This window comes from Lissotriton vulgaris, unplaced genomic scaffold (genome assembly GCF_964263255.1).
Source record: "Lissotriton vulgaris unplaced genomic scaffold, aLisVul1.2 SCAFFOLD_1872, whole genome shotgun sequence".
Taxonomy (NCBI): domain Eukaryota; kingdom Metazoa; phylum Chordata; class Amphibia; order Caudata; family Salamandridae; genus Lissotriton; species Lissotriton vulgaris.
Window position 1 is genome coordinate 44,885 of NW_028248775.1, and position 13,491 is coordinate 58,375.

Genomic DNA, 13,491 nt, shown 5'->3' on the forward strand with positions numbered 1-13,491 from the left:
GCCGAGCGTGAGGGGAAGTTGCGCTAATGTGCCTGCTGGCTAGGAATCTATTGTTCACTCTCAGCGTGTAGCCAGCGTGGAGGCAGCGCCTGCTTTAGGAAGACACTTGCGGGAAGCTTTGACACTCCTAATTGAACATTGCCAGTATTCAAAAAAAAAAAAAAAACGGAGCTTGTCAGGAAAGGCACAGCAGATGTAAAGAAACGCAGTGGGGTGCGTGCGAAGAAAGAAGCTCTCCTGTCACCACGGAAGGCCTTTTCTAAATAAACATTGCCGGCAATTTATGGTTTAAATAATCGGATCTTGTCGCATCTACTCTCACGAAAGGAACTTAAACATTGCCGGCATTTGAAAGTTTAATTGAACAGAGTTTGACAGAAAGGGTGTGCTGACTGAATAAACACGAGGAAACTATTCTGTCACCACTGAAGTGTTTCAAGTTAACTGTGCTGGCAATAATGAGAAGTGAACGCGATGTAGAGCGCTTAGGGAATGAAGTCATGATATTTTGAAAGGTGGAGGCTTCGCGCAATTTGAGTCAGCGTTCTACCTGCAGTCAGCTGACAGCCGAGTGCATTCTGCTTTAAGGAGTGCGCGCCGTGCAGGGAAGACTAGAAAGCAGCCTGTGGGACTTTCGCTGCGGGTTTGGGTGTGGACTGCGCTATTCTTGTATAATTAATCTGTCATTTAGTCTAGGAATCTGTAAACCTATGCAACTAGGGTACCCACAACTGTTCCTACTAAAGAGCTATTTGCAAACTAAATGTTAGAAGAAGAATTGTGCACGAATGTATTATATACATGTTTTGCTCCTTTTGGTGTAAGAAAATACTACTCTGCCCTATGTTTACACTGTGATTATCAGAATTTGAACATTGTCATCTGGGTTGTAGATCTGCAAGATCGCTCTGTGACATATAACTATGCAGAGTGTGACCCCTCCACCCTTTTTCCTGACCAACCCAGGTGATCCCACTATACAATGGAAAAAATGGAAAAAAGTGTTTTTGAATTACGCTACTGTATGTGGGCCTAACCTTGGCTTAGAAAGAAAGGTAGCATTATTAGCCTATTACATAGGTGCGGAAGGAGAGGAAGTTTTAGATCACCTCCCAGACTTAGGGACGCAGGAAGCAAGGGGTCTCAATGAGTTAGAAGTAAGTCTAAAGGAATTGGATTTACACTACCTCCTCAAGACTAGTACAATTATGGAGAGGTACCACTTTGGGAAAAGAGCACAGAAGGAGGGAGAATCTATTGAAGATTTTGTTTCCGAATTGAGGAAACTGGCAGCGACTTGCAAGTTCAGTGGGGCAAGTGAGGAAAGAATTAGGGATCAGTTTGTATTGGCTTGCAGGATGGAGCGTGTGCGTGAAGAGTTATGGCTTAAGGATGACCCACCGTTGAGGGAGGTTCTTATTATAGCTAAACAGGTGGAGCACATGCTCCAGTGTGTCAAAGAAATAAAGCAAGACACTGGGGAAAAGAGAAGTGAAGACAAAACCAATGTCAGTGAAGTGGTGACCGAATGTGAGGCGGTGTCTGTTATAAAAGGCCAGAAGGTAGCGGGTAGAGAGCAGAAGGAGAGCAAATTGGGAGGATCGTTCAAGGGGACTTGCTATAGGTGTGGCAAGCAGGGACATCTAGCTAACGACAAAGAATGCCCCGCCCTCAGATTTACATGCAACAAGTGCGGCAAGAAAGGTCACTTCAAGCAATATTGCAAGAGTGGGCAAGGGACCAGTAGACAGAGTAGGGACAGGACAAATGTAGTGTGCGACGAAATTGTGGTACAAGTCAAAGAGTTGCAGGTCCAAAGCCTTAATGATGCCATGTGCGAAGAAATAGTGGTGCAGGTTGATGAGGGTCAGGTCAGCAGCCCAAAAGACACCATAAAAGTAGGGGGGATTGGTCTGGAAGCATTGTTTGATTCCTGTTCTAGGATAACTATCATTAATGCAAAAGAATTCTCTCGGGTGTCCACGGGAAAGATAATCTTGAGAAAAATGGATTTGAGGCCTGGGGGGTATGCTGGTCGCCCTATCTTTATGAAAGGCTATTTCTTAGGGAAAATTGAATACAGTAACAGCACGACAGTGTCCAAAGTCTACGTGTCTACTGTAGGTGACAACATTTTGGGGTGGCAAGCACAGAAGGAGTTAGGGGTCTATCTTAATCCCAACAGTAATACCCAGATCCTGATACAGGAAATACAAGAACACAAGACAGACGTAGTGGCAGAGTTCAAAGAAGTGTTCAGAGAAGAACTAGGATGCTTAAAAAACTACTGTCACAAGATAAAATTGAAAGAGAACGCTAAGCCAGTCATGGCTAAGGTCAGGAAACTTCCCATTGCCATCCAAGAAGAGGTGAAATCCGAACTAGAGAAATTGTGCAAGGCTGGAGTCATCGAACCGGTGGAAGCGACGGAATGGTTGGCACCCATCGTGGCCGCAAAGAAAAAGGATGGGTCGGTCCGGCTCTGCATCGACCTTAGGGCGTTGAACAAGGAGGTCGTGGTCGATCGATACCCTCTACCAAACATCCCCCAAATGATGAGCATGCTAGAGGGAGCAAAGGTATTTTCCACTCTCGATCTCACCTCGGCCTACTTCCAGATAAAACTACACGAAGAGTCATAGGAACTCACAGCATTTGTGACACCTATGGGTGCGTACAAGTTCAAAAGGATGCCTTTTGGGCTAGTCTCGGCGGCCGCTGTATTTCAGAGACTCATGGGCAACATCTTGAAAGGCATCCCAGGTGTCATGTGTTACCAGGACGACGTGCTTGTATTTGCAAAGAACCATGAAGAGCATGAAGAGAGGCTGAGACGCGTGCTAGGAAGGTTCCAGTCACAAGGACTAACAGTGAAAAGAGACAAGTGTGTGTTTGGCTGTGCAGAGTTGGATTTCTTAGGACACAGGGTGACAACTGAAGGAATATGTCCAAAAGCTGAACTACAAAACACCATCTTAAATTTGGCACCTCCCACAAACAAAGACGAAATCAAGTCTTTCATGGGAATGTTGGAGTTCTACGGGAAATTCATAAGAAACCTGGCAGGAAGGACTTTCGCCATCAGGCTGCTGCTAAAGAAAGAGACAGAATTCAACTGGAGTCAGGAGTGCCAGAAGGAGTTTGAAGATGTAAGGAGGGCACTTGCAGAAGCCCCCAGCTTAAAGTCGTACATACCCAACCGGGCGACGGTAGTCACCACCGATGCAAGTGCTAAGGGGCTCGGAGCAGTCCTCACCCAAGTAGGCAAAGACGGAGAAGAAACCATAGCTTTTGCCTCAAGGTCACTCCAGAAGTCCGAGAATAACTACTCTGTGATTGAAAAAGAGGCCCTAGCAGTATCCTGTGCATTGGGGAAATTCAGAGACTTCCTGTGGGGAACTCAGTTCACTCTTCGTACTGACCACAAGCCGCTAGTGGAAGTGTTCAGCAAAAAAGGCTTGGATGCCATCTCCAGCAGGATAAGGCGGTGGGTGATCGGCCTCCAAGAATACACCTTCGGTGTCGAGTACGTCCCGGGAACGCGAAACTTCGCAGCTGACTGTCTGGCGAGACTTGTCAGTGAAAATGTGGCGAAGGAGAAGCAAGGGAAGGTGGATGATGAAGGGGATAAACTTCAGATGGAGAATGTCTGCGCCATCCAGAGAGCATTGGGAGAGGAAACATGGAGAAAGGCTTTGGAAGAAGACGAGATCCTGGAGGAGGTGTGCAAAAGAATAAAAGACAGGTGGAAGAACGAAGATAAACGGGAAGAAAATCTGCGGCCATACTGGGCTGTCAAAGATGAGCTGTCCATAGTAGATGAATGCCTGTTCAGGGGGACGAGACTTGTACCACCTGCGTCGGTGAGAGACAACCTGATTGAGATAGCCCACAAAGGGCATCTGGGTATCACCAAGACTAAACAAAGACTTAGGGAGAACTATTGGTGGCCGAACATGGACCTTGCCACTGAAAGGAAAATTAGAGACTGCATTCCGTGCAGCAACAGTGACAAAGTTTTGAAACAACTAACGCCCCCAATGGTTTGCAGGCCGCCACCGTCAGGGCCCTGGGAAGAGTTAGCACTAGACATCGTGGGCCCATTGTCAGGAGAGCTGCGGACGCCTTACATCCTAGTGCTCATGGATTTGTATTCTAGGTGGCCCGAAATGAAGTTAGTAAATGAAGTCACCACCAGGACAGTCATCGGGTTCCTGGAAGAGGTGTTCATCAGAGAAGGACTACCCAGCAGCATCCTCACGGATAATGGGGTGCAACTGTGTTCAAAAGAAATGGAAGACTTCCTTGGGGAGAGAGGCATCAAACACAAACATTGCGCTTTGTATCACCCCGAAACCAATGGCATGGTCGAGCGTTTTAACAAAACCCTCAAGGAGAGTATCCAGCTAGCCAAGGCCAGTGGCATAAGCTGGAAAGAAGAAGCATGGAGGCGGCTAGAAGCATAAAGGTTCACACCGCACCAGACAACGGAAGTCACCCCATTCGAACTGCTTCGTGCAAGGATACCCAACACCAAGCTATCCCCAGGATGGATGGGGTGGCAAAAGGGATGGTCAGACCACTCCAAAGGAACGGAAAGCCTGGAGAAACAAGAGGAAGCCATGAAGAAAGGGAAAGAAAGATATGATAAGCTCAAGGCCACACGGGAGGCCGGTTTCAAAGTAGGGGATAGCATCAAGATCAGAACCCCCACTGGAAGAGCAAGTTGGTCAGGGTACAGTAATCCAACCAAAATCACCAAATTGTTCAAGAATGCCGTCAAGACTCAAGAGGGGAAGATCTGGAACCTGGGAAGAGTTGTGAGGTTTCACCCACCAGGGCATGACTCTAGTAGTGAAGGGGTGGGTGAGGGTGATGCAAGAAAGGAAAAAGATTCTAACACCAAGAAGCTGTCGTCATTCCCCCACCCAGGTGGTAGGTCAAGCAGGAGAGTAACCAGACCTCCCAGATATCTCGATCAATATGTTAGGATGTAATCTTTGCTATTCTGCTGTTCATGCGTTATTCTTTCTAGCAGGAGAGCGACCAGACCCCCCAGAGGTTTCTATCAATATGTTATGATGCATTTTTTGCTATTCTGTTGTTCTTGCGTTGTTCTCATGTTTTCATTTCGCAGGGGAGGGGGATGTGTGGTATCTCCCACCTAGTTTGCCCCCCCAGCGGCTTCGCTCGTATGGAGCTGCTCGCGGTGACATCACTCCGAATGTCACCGCGACCAGCGTTCTAAGGCGAGCGCCGGGAGAGCAGAGAGAGCTGAGAGAACGTTAGCTGTGGCTGAGGTCGCAGATTATGCCATCTACTTAAATAAATGCTTTGTGGTTTATCAACACTGACGACTTGGTGGTTTATTACCCGCTACCACACTGCCGAGTGATCCTTCTGCGGCGCTGCCATCTGTACTCTGATGACGTAGTGGAATTTCCTTGTCTCCTAGCGAAAAATCAGCTTGTGTATTGTCCTACGTATTCAGCATCTAGTGTCTCTATGTTGTCCTGGCTACCGGTCTCTCACCATTGAAGTCCTTACAGTGCGTCATTCCGCAACGTGCAGCCGCCATATTGGACGTTGCTCTGCCCAAACTAACGCTAGTTATTGTGCCTTGTAAAAAACCTTTCAGCGCCGGAGAGCCTGAATGTGCGCTATCTAACGGCACACGCATCTCACAGCCTTCAACACGAATTTCCGGTGCTGTTAAGCTGGCATTTATCCGAAGTTAAGGTGAGCGAGAGCATTTATTTATTAGATTGGTACCTTATCCTGAGAGAACCTAAACCCATCTACGCTTTGTGGAATAAAAAAAAAAAAGTTATTTGTGCACAGAGACCAGTGAGTGGGCAAAGCGCACATATTCATTACAGCTAAACATACATCGGTTAACGAGGTGTAAGATTGTGAATTATCTCACTGCGCCTCCGGCCTGGTCGCCCCCCTGCTCCTCACCGTGCCTGCCACTGCAGCCCAGCCTACCTGCTGACCCTCGCCGACGCCGCCAGCAGCGCCCCAGCCGCCGCTGGGCCGCCCGCTCTGCCGGTCCCGTTCCCGCGCCTCCTGCCTGCGGCCCCGCCCCCCCGCCACATGATTGGTTAACCCCTTCCCGCCTCCCAGCGGACCCGCCCTCCCTGCTCCCCTCTTAAGGGGACCTCGCCTGCTTCCAGGGAGCGACCACTGCGCCTCCGGCCTGGTCGCCCCCCTGCTCCTCACCGTGCCTGCCACTGCAGCCCAGCCTACCTGCTGACCCTCGCCGACGCCGCCAGCAGCGCCCCAGCCGCCGCTGGGCCACCCGCACTGCCGGTCCCGTTCCCGCGCCTCCTGCCTGCGGCCCCGCCCCCCCCGCCACACGATTGGTTAACCCCTTCCCGCCTCCTAGCGGACCCGCCCTCCCTGCTCCCCTCTTAAGGGGACCTCGCCTGCTTCTAGGGAGCGACCACTACGCCTCCGGCCTGGTCGCCCCCCTGCTCCTCACCGTGCCTGCCACTGCAGCCCAGCCTACCTGCTGACCCTCGCCGACGCCGCCAGCAGCGCCCCAGCCGCCGCTGGGCCGCCCGCTCTGCCGGTCCCGTTCCCGCGCCTCCTGCCTGCGGCCCCGCCCCCCCGCCACACGATTGGTTAACCCCTTCCCGCCTCCCAGCGGACCCGCCCTCCCTGCTCCCCTCTTATGACGCCCCCTCAGCGACCGCGCAGCGGACGCGCGCAGCGGGAGCGCCGACTGAGCGCCAAAGGTGCGCCAAAGGTAAGCCCGTCTGCGCCCGTCCGCGTCTGGACCGCGCCCAGTGCCAGGACCCCTGGCCCCCGCAGCTCCCAGCCCACCCGCCGGACGTACAACGCCGCCACCCTCATCGCACTCAACGACGGACGAGTCCCGGGATGCTACCGTGCCACCCCGAGACGCTCCCACGGACCCTTCTGCTGTACCGCCTGCAAGTTCACCTGCATCCGGACCTGCCTCGCACCAGCACCCGCCAAGACGAACACCAGCAGCAACCACCTCAAGTGCATCCTGCTCAACACCCGCTCAGTCCACAGACACGCCATCGAACTCTGGAACCTCATCGACACCACTGCTCCTGACGTTGCCTTCCTCACGGAGACCTGGATGAACGCCTCCTCAGCACCCGACATCGCCATCGCCATCCCAGAGGGCTACAAGATCACCTGGAGGGACCGCACCGCCAACCAGATAGGAGGAGGCATCGCCATCATCCACAGGGACACCATCCGCATCACGACCTACACCGACGACATCCTGACCACCGCCGAACACCTACACTTCCAGATCCACACCGACCCGAAGACCACCCTCAGAGGCACCCTGATCTACCGTCCCCCGGGACCACGCACCCAATTCAGCGAGGACATAGCCTACTTCGTCAGCCCGCATGCCCTCCCCTCCGCTGACTACATCCTCCTGGGGGACCTCAACTTCCACCTGGAGAACAACAACGACCGCAACACCACCACCCTGCTCGACAACCTCGCCAACCTCGGACTCAAGCAACTGGTGACCACCCCCACCCACCTCGCCGGACACACACTCGACGCCGTCTTCTCATCCAGCAAAGACATCGCCTTCAGCCACGCCACAGGACTCCACTGGACGGACCACAGCTGCGTCCACTTCACCTTCAGAAGAACGACGACCCACCACCACCAGCAACAGGTCGCCCGCAGAAGCTGGAGCAAGATCACAGCCGACCAGCTCGCCGCTTCCCTGAGCCAGCACCCTCCCGCCAGCTCAGCGAACCCCAGCCAGGCCGCCGACAACCTCACGAAGTGGATCAGCAACTGCGCGGACGAACTCGCCCCACTGAGGACCCCGCCCAGCAGACCCGGCAGCAAGAAGGCCCCGTGGTTCACCGACGAACTCAAGAGCTCCAAGAAGAACTGCCGAGCCCTCGAGAAAGCCTGGAGAAGGGAGCCAACACCGGACGACATGACCACCCTCAAGCTTGCCACCCGGAAGCATCACCAACTAATCCGCGACACCAAGAAAACTGCATTCAAGGACCGGTTGGATAACAACGCACACAACAGCAAGGAACTCTTCAACATCGTGAAAGAGCTCTCCAACCCCAACGCCGGAAACAACGACATCACCCCATCGCAAGAACTCTGCAACTCCCTCACCTCCTACTTCCACAACAAGATCGCGGACATACACAACAGCTTCAACACCCAACCGACGAACGCCACGTCCAACTCGACCGAACCACCGCCCCCCACCACCACCCTCCGCGCCTGGACTCCGATCTGCACCGAAGAAACCGTCCGCATGATGAACTCCATCCACTCCGGATCTCCGACCGACCCCTGCCCTCACCACGTCTTCAACAAGGCCGACGCCGTCATCGCACCCCACCTGCGGGACATCATCAATACCTCCTTCACCACCGCCACCTTCCCTGAGAGCTGGAAGCATGCCAAACTCAGCGCTCTACTCAAGAAACCAACAGCGGACCCCACCGAACTCAAGAATTACCGCCCCATCTCGCTGCTCCCGTTCCCAGCCAAAGTCATCGAGAAGACCGTCAACAAGCAGCTGGCCGCCTTCCTCGAGACGAACGGATCCCTCGACCCCTCACAGTCTGGCTTCCGAGCCAACCACAGCACCGAGACCGCCCTCATCGCTGCCACCGATGACATCCGAACCCTGATGGACAACAGAGAAACAGCGGCCCTCATCCTACTAGACCTCTCCGCGGCCTTCGACACCGTCTGCCACCGCACCCTAGTGCAGCGCCTCAGCAACGTCGGAATCCAGGAGAAGGCGCTGGAATGGATCATCTCCTTCCTCGACGGAAGAACACAGAGAGTCCGTCTACCACCGTACAAGTCAGAGGCCAGCAAAGTCATCTGCGGCGTCCCTCAAGGATCCTCGCTGAGCCCAACCCTCTTCAACGTCTACATGAGCCCCCTCGCGGCCATCGCACACCAACACAACCTCAACATAATCTCCTACGCCGACGACACCCAGCTGATCCTCTCCCTGACCAACGACCCCGCCGCCGCCAGAGCCAACCTGCACGAAGGGATGAAAGAGGTAGCCGAGTGGATGTCGACCAGCCGCCTGAAGCTGAACTCGGACAAGACGGAAGTCCTCATCCTGGGATCTTCGCCCTCCGCCTGGGACGACTCCTGGTGGCCCCCCGCCCTGGGCACCGCACCCAAACCGACAGACCACGCACGCAACCTGGGCTTCATCCTGGACTCCTCCCTCTCCATGACCAAGCAAGTCAACGCCGTCTCCTCGTCATGCTTCAACACCCTGCGCATGCTACGGAAGATCTTCCGGTGGATCCCCACCGAGACCAGGAAGACTGTCACCCAGGCACTCGTCACCAGCCGTCTGGACTACGGCAACGCCCTCTACGCCGGAACCACCGCCAAGCTCCAGAAGAGACTCCAACGGATCCAGAACGCCTCAGCCAGACTCATCCTCGACATCCCACGACACAGCCACATCTCCGGACACCTAAAAGACCTGCACTGGCTCCCGGTCAACAAGAGAATCACCTTCCGTCTCCTTACCCACGCACACAAAGCTCTTCACGACCAAAGCCCGAGCTACCTCAACAACCGCATCAACTTCTACGCTCCCAAACGACACCTCCGATCAGCCAGTCACGCCCTCGCCGCCGTCCCCCGCATCCGGAGAACGACAACAGGAGGAAGGTCCTTCTCCTACCTGGCCGCCAAGACCTGGAACTCCCTCCCGACCGACCTGCGCCTGACCCAAGACCACCTCGCCTTCAGGAAGAAGCTCAAGACCTGGCTGTTCGGGTAGCAGCAGCACACCCTCCCCCCCCTAGCGCCTTGAGACCCTCCGGGTAAGTAGAGTGCTCTATAAATGCCTATGATTGATTGATTGATTGACTAGGGCGACATCTAGTGGTTTGTGGAAGCATTTTATCTGGCAGTATGAGTCATCTATGAAACACAACAAAGTGAAGCTGCACCAGACATGTTGGGATCACAGCAACTAGGAGATTTGTACTATGAGACATTTGATGTTAGAAAAAACACACATGTCGTGTGATGGTTTTGGAGGCGATTTTTTAAAGCACTAAGTCAAGTCTCAGAAGAAATGTGAAGGTGATAGTCCGGTTGTGGGCAAAATGTAAAATAATTTTGAAAGCCTTGGAGAGAGTAATTTATTGGATTCCAGTGTTTTACAAGGAACAGTTTAAAAGTTAGTGAAGTTAAAAAAAAAACGAGATGCCATCATTCAGAGAGACTATGAGTCTCATTAAAAAAAATGCAATTGGATATTTTGGAAAGTGGCAATTAGTATTGAAATATTGACCTGGTGGAAATTATAACAAGTGCAACGTGAATCTAATTTGTACCAGAACAGAGAACATTGAGTTGGACTCAAATTGAAATTCAGGTAAAACTAAGAACGTCCCAGGACCGGAAGGGGACAAAGGCCCCATAATTAATACTGGGAGACGACAAGGGCAAGTTCTAGGACCTGCAGAACCAAGACATGGGAGAGGACAAAAGATGTCCCATGACTAGAAGAGGACAAAGGCCCCCAGAATTACGACCGGGAGAGGACAAAACTAGTCCCAGGGCCGGCAGTACCAGGAACCGGGAGAGGACAATGGATGTCCCAGGACCGGCAGAACTGCAAGAGGACAATGGATGTCCCAGAATCAGTACCGGGAGTGGACAAAGGATGTCCCAGGACCGGGAGAGTTCACGACCGAGATTTGTGACGGACAAGAGTTCCAGTACCACGACAGAAAGTTGCGACAAGGTGGTTCTCTGAAACGGGATAGATGTTCGGGATTAGAACCGGGCTTTATAGCCCACAGTACTGAGACAATTTGTCTTCAAAATAAATAATATTTAAAGTTACTTTGAGGCCCGAACCACAACAAGAGGCCCATATCCTGAGAAAAAGAACCAGAACTGAGAAGACTAGTCAAGAACTTCATCTTGGACTCTAAGAGAACTGGCTTCAAATTTTTGGGAACATCCTTCCAGAACTTTATGAACATTGGAGACACTTGTTGAACTATTCTATCTTCAGCAATGAGGGGGAAGCCGCGGCGGACAAAAACATATAGGAGAAAGTAAACTGTCTCTTCCCGTTTTTGCTGGCCACAATGACGGATTGCAGAGAATAGACTGTCTCTTCTTGGTTTTTTTTGTCAATCGAAGGGGAGAAGGTGGTCATCATGATCCTTGTCTTGATCCTGTCCCTTTGCCTTTCTGATCTGGAAGTCCAAGAGGTCGCTGACCTCCTACGTGTTATATGTTTTCTTTCTTCTTGTTTTCCATGCCTTAACCTCTTACTGTGTTTGAGTTTTCATTTTTGTTTTATCTGTAAAGGAAGAAGATATGTTGTATATTTGTGCTTATTTCAATATGGCTACTTGGTGTCAGTAGCCCTTTCTTTGTGCTTCCACCTTCCCAACCTCCCATAGTACTTATGAGTGTTCTATCTTGTATGTGGAAGTTTCAGCCTTGGCAGTTGATGGTCTGGTGAGCTGTGAGGTGTACTGCTCTGCTGTACTATCTTAATAAATCTATCTTAAAAAACCTGAAGACGTGTCCTGCTGCCTACCTAATCTACTTACAACATATTCCTCTTCGGAACCGTTGGGACCAAACCTATGTGCACTGAGTCGAGTTTCCATTGCCAAGGCTTGTTTGCTCTGCACTCCAGAGATCTTTGGGTTCAATGAAGCTCCAGCCTCCAGCATCCCTTCCTGCCAAGTACAGCATCTTCACTGCATCCTCTGTACCGTGGGCCTTCCTTCTTGGTGAGCTGCTCGAGGTCCTCTTGTGACTCCTGTACCTTCGGCTTGTGGGTCCTCTTAAGTGTCTACTCCTGCTTCAGCGGGCTCTCCTACTTTCTTGGGCCTGCTCTGATTCTTCTGCTTGTGGTGAGTCCCTTGGAATTTGCTGGTCCCAATGTTGCTTTTTTTCCCGCTTTCCACCCCTTTCACTCCTGCATCTTCCATCATGGGTGGTCATGGCTCTTCCGTGCCTCCTGTTCACTTCCGAGTGGCATAGACACTGTCCTCTCTGCTTACAGGTTCTTCACTTCCAAAATCCACCCTTCGATTCCATTAGACTCTTTCCCCTCTGCTTGCAGGTATCTCTCTTTCTAAGTCCAACCTTGGATTCCACTGGACTCTTTCACCTTCTACGTCAGTGGCATTTTACTGAAGTCCTCCATTGTGGTCTACGGCGGTTTTCGATGTCACTTAACACCTGTGCACCCAGCTTTCCTGGTGTAGGTATCCTGGTTCCTGGGGTAACCATGGGTGGTGTGACTCTCCAACTACTGTCTTCCTCAGGGTTTCTTCAGGGTCCACTGGGAATGGTCCTTCTTCTCCAAAACTGCAACCTCGACTTCCCTGTTGACTTCTATTGGACGCACAGCAGTGTTTCCACTCTGCACACAGCCTCTGTAAGGTACCTGGGTACTTACCTTGGTGTTTTCCTTGTGTCCCCAGCTCCTCTGAGTCTCCTGGTCCAAGTATCGACTTTGGTGGCCGTTTGCATCCCATTATTTTAGATGATGGTTTGGTCTCCCCCTGGAGAGCACTGTATTTTGTGCTTACTTACTTATTGCAATTGAAGTATTGTTGTGTATTTGTGTTTATATCTCTGGGTAGGAGATAGACCAATGTGTTTGTGACTGTTGTGTAATAAATATAACAGTTTTTATATATTGACTGTGTGGTTCTTTTTCGTTTAACTTACACTACATAATTAGATCCGGCAAAACAAGTTGCTTAACACTCCTTCAAGATAAGCTTGAAGGCTGCTCTCGACAGCTACCCCATAGAGAGCTTTCTATGTCTAACACCACTAAAATCAACATAAGGGTTGCCTGGATTAGTGCAAGGTGCTTCACTTAAACAAGTGTGCACAATATACTAAGCCAACCTATTATAGTGGAGGAAACTTGTGAGGGAATGATGAGCTAGAATTCATTTGGCATGCTTAACATAAGAAGCACTCAGGGTGGGACAACTGGAAAACACAGGTATTCTCATGGAATGCTTAACCACGTAGTGCTAGAAAAGTGAGCTGTGGGAGGATTCAGGTCATCAAAACCAAAGGATGGTAAAGATGCAAGGTAGGGACAAACACAAGATGGGCATGGAAAGCATTCAAATAAGTAGCAAACAAGTGAGAGTGACAATGAAATTAGTCAGTTGCAAACAATGGAAGGGATCTAAGCTCACTATAAGTCCTTGGTAATTTCACAACAACTGTTTCACAACTGAAAAAAGTATGCTGTCTGGTAGGCAAGACCTAAAAAGAGATGTGGAGATGCTACTCAGATTGCCACACAAGGAATGAACAAGCCTGGAAATATTACACACACACGTTGAAAACTTGGACTCTGTGTGTCATATTCCCATAGCTGCCAAGATTTCTGATTCCTTAGGTGTGATATTTCTGTGCTTTTATTGTGTCTATGTCTGACATTTGATTGCCTTATGTGTG